A 4,169-nucleotide genomic window follows, 5' to 3' on the forward strand; every position below is an offset into this window, starting at 1 on the left:
CCGTCAGCTGGTTCTCGGCAGTGTCTTTTGCTCTTGTACCTTCTGCTCCCCATCCTGGTTCCAGTACCGTCAGCTGGTTCCGGGCAGAGCCTTTGGCTTAGGTGCCTCCTTCTGGGTATCCGAGTTCCACCAACGTCAGGTGGTCCTTGGTAGTGCTTCCTGGCACGGGTACCTCCTGCTTAGTAACCGGGTTCCAGTAACGTCAGCTGGTCCTCGGTAGTTCCATTGGCTCTTGGACCTTCGGGTAGCCATCCGAGTTCCAGTTCCATCAGCTGGTTCTCGGCATTTTCTCAGCCTTCTTGTACCTTCTGCTACATTTCCAAGTTCAATACCCTAAAGACGATGGCCCGGAAGACCACCCCTAAGATGACGACGACACCAGAGACGACAACCACTGAGATGACAACAACCTTGGAGACGATGACCCTGAAGACCACCCCGATGATGACGATGACGACGACCCCGGAGACGACGACATGGAAGACCGAGAAGCAGAAGAACAAGAGGCTGCAGAACAAAGAGCAGAAGAACATTAAGCCTAACACAAAATATCAGAGCAAAAGATATTATCTAAATTATAAGCAGAAGAAGACTAAGCAGTGTATGGGGGTGAGTCCGTTCCTCCTCGTGGTGCCCCTGGATAAAGCCTGATGCTGCAGGCCAAACTGAACGCGGACAAATGTAACTCTTTTGTGACAGGCAGAACGGAAGGTGTAATCTTCAAACTTTTATGGATAACAACTACAGGAATGCCTGTCACAAATAAGAATATGATGAAGAAGTAGAATATGAAGAAGAATAATAGTTGAATAAAAAGAATATGAAGAATGTAACCAAAAAAAATAATAGGTAGAAGATGAAGAACATGAATAAGGTGAAGAAGAAGTTGATGTCAAAGATGCTGCTGCTGAGGATGATGTCTAAGAAGAAAGTGTCGGAGAAGTAAAAAAGAAGGTGAAGGGCATGGAAGTAGTGAAACATCAATATCTGACAAAATAAAAAAAATATTAACATAGTCAATATCTTTGTAACTCCGAACGTCTTAAAAAAAAAAATTAAAATTCCTGCTATTCTATTTGATTGGGCTAAACCTCTATGCCTTTAATGTCTCCGCCACCTCCCCCAATACATCCTACATTATTCTTAGTTGTTTTCCTTCATGTAGAATGAACCTACAAGGAATGAAAGGCTTTATTTTAATTCCGATATTTTCGTCCCATTGACTTGCATTGGTATCGGGTACCGGTATCGGCGAGATCCGATATTTTGCCGGTAACGGCCGATCCAATCCGATACCGATACTTTCCGATATCGGAAGGTATCGCTCAACACTAGTTAAAAGACAACTTGCGCTGATTTCAATTCAATCTGTTTTTAGAAACCGGATCAGAGAAGGAGTGCACTGTTCCTGAAGATACTGCAATAACGGGTCAATGCGTGGAGTGGACAGAGCAAGCTCCATTTCCAGCTCCCTGGGCTAAAAATCCATTTAACCCCTTCACCCCCAAGGGTGGTTTGCACGTTAATGACCGGGCCAATTTTTACAATTCTGACCACTGTCCCTTTATGAGGCTATAACTCTGGAACGCTTTGACGGATCTTGGCGATTCTGACATTGTTTTCTCGTGACATATTGTACTTCATGTTAGTGGTAAAATTTATTCGATATAACTTGCGTTTATTTGTGAAAAAAATGGAAATTTGGCGAAAATTATGAAAATTTTGCAATTTTCCAACTTTGAATTTTTATGCCCTTAAATCACAGACATATGTCACGCAAAATACTTAATAAGTAACATTTCCCACATGTCTACTTTACATCAGTACAATTTTGGAACCAAAATTTTTTTTTGTGACGGAGTTATAAGGGTTAAAAGTTGACCAGCAATTTCTCATTTTTACAACACCATTTTTTTTTAGGGACCACATCTCATTTGAAGTCATTTTGAGGGGTCTATATGATAGAAAATACTCAAGTGTGACACCATTCTAAAAACTGCACCCCTCAAGGTGCTCAAAACCACATTCAAGAAGTTTATTAACCCTTCAGGTGTTTCACAGGAATTTTTGGAATGTTTAAATAAAAATGAACATTTAACTTTTTTTCACACAAAATTTATTTCAGCTCCAATTTGTTTTATTTTACCAAGGGTAACAGGAGAAAATGGACCCCCAAAGTTGTTGTATAATTTGTCCTGAGTACGCTGATACCCCATATGTGGGGGTAAACCATTGTTTGGGCGCATGGCAGAGCTTGGAAGGGAAGGAGCGCCATTTGACTTTTCAATGCAAAATTGACTGGAATTGAGATGGGACGCCATGTTGCGTTTGGAGAGCCCCTGATGTGCCTAAACATTGAAACTCCCTACAAGTGACACCATTTTGGAAAGTAGACCCCCTAAGGAACTTATCTAGATGTGTGGTGAGCACTTTGACCCACCAAGTGCTTCACAGAAGTTTATAATGCAGAGCCGTAAAAATAAAAAATCATATTTTTTCACAAAAATGATCTTTTCGCCCCCAATTTTTTATTTTCCCAAGGGTAAGAGAAGAAATTGGACCCCAAAAAATGTTGTGCAATTTGTCCTGAGTACGCTGATACCCCATATGTGGGTGTAAACCATTGTTTGGGTGCATGGCAGAGCTTGGAAGGGAAGGAGCGCCATTTGACTTTTCAATGCAAAATTGACTGGAATTGAGATGGGACGCCATGTTGCGTTTGGAGAGCCCCTGATGTGCCTAAACATTGAAACTCCCTACAAGTGACACCATTTTGGAAAGTAGACCCCCTAAGGAACTTATCTAGATGTGTGGTGAGCACTTTGACCCACCAAGTGCTTCACAGAAGTTTATAATGCAGAGCCGTAAAAATAAAAAATCATATTTTTTCACAAAAATGATCTTTTCGCCCCCAATTTTTTATTTTCCCAAGGGTAAGAGAAGAAATTGGACCGCAATAAATGTTGTGCAATTTGTCCTGAGTACGCTGATACCCCATATGTGGGTGTAAACCATTGTTTGGGCGCATGGCAGAGCTTGGAAGGGAAGGAGCGCCATTTGACTTTTCAATGCAAAATTGACTGGAATTGAGATGGGACGCCATGTTGCGTTTGGAGAGCCCCTGATGTGCCTAAACATTGAAACTCCCTACAAGTGACACCATTTTGGAAAGTAGACCCCCTAAGGAACTTATCTAGATGTGTGGTGAGCACTTTGACCCACCAAGTGCTTCACAGAAGTTTATAATGCAGAGCCGTAAAAATAAAAAATCATATTTTTTCACACAAATGATCTTTTCGCCCCCAATTTTTTATTTTCCCAAGGGTAAGAGAAGAAATTGGACCCCAAAAAATGTTGTGCAATTTGTCCTGAGTACGCTGATACCCCATATGTGGGTGTAAACCATTGTTTGGGCGCATGGCAGAGCTTGGAAGGGAAGGAGCGCCATTTGACTTTTCAATGCAAAATTGACTGGAATTGAGATGGGACGCCATGTTGCGTTTGGAGAGCCCCTGATGTGCCTAAACATTGAAACTCCCTACAAGTGACACCATTTTGGAAAGTAGACCCCCTAAGGAACTTATCTAGATGTGTTTTGAGAGCTTTGAACTCCCAAGTGTTTCACTACAGATTATAACGCAGAGCCGTGAAAATAATTTTTTTTTTTTTTCACAAAAATGATTTTTTAGCCCCCAGTTTTGTATTTTCACAAGGGTAACAGGATAAATTGGACCCCAAAAGTTGTTGTCCAATTTGTCCTGAGTACGCTGATACCCCATATGTGGGGGGGAACCACTGTTTGGGTGCATGACAGAGCTCGGAAGGGAAGGAGCACCATTTGGAATGCAGCCTTAAATGGATTGGTCTGCAGGCGTCACGTTGCATTTGCAGAGCCCCTGATGTACCCAAACAGTACAAACCCCCCACAAGTGACCCCATATTGGAAACTAGACCTCCCAAGGAACTTATCTAGATGTGTTGTGAGAACTTTGAACCCCCAAGTGTTTCACTACAGTTTATAACGCAGAGCCGTGAAAATAAAACATCTTTTTTTTCCCACAAAAATGATTTTTAGCCCCCCAAATTTTTATTTTCCTAAGGATAACAAGAGAGCTTGGACCCCAGAAGTTGTTGTTCAATTTGTCCCGAGTACGCTGATAACACATATG

General features: G+C 41.8%; 1 pseudogene; it reads right to left on the reverse strand.

Annotated features, from left to right (window-relative positions):
- Positions 1-1,392: 1,392 nt before the first annotated feature.
- LOC143777400 (U2 spliceosomal RNA) lies at positions 1,393-1,512 on the reverse strand (annotated as a pseudogene).
- Positions 1,513-4,169: the final 2,657 nt, after the last annotated feature.

This window comes from Ranitomeya variabilis, chromosome 5 (assembly GCF_051348905.1).
Source record: "Ranitomeya variabilis isolate aRanVar5 chromosome 5, aRanVar5.hap1, whole genome shotgun sequence".
Lineage (NCBI taxonomy): Eukaryota > Metazoa > Chordata > Amphibia > Anura > Dendrobatidae > Ranitomeya > Ranitomeya variabilis.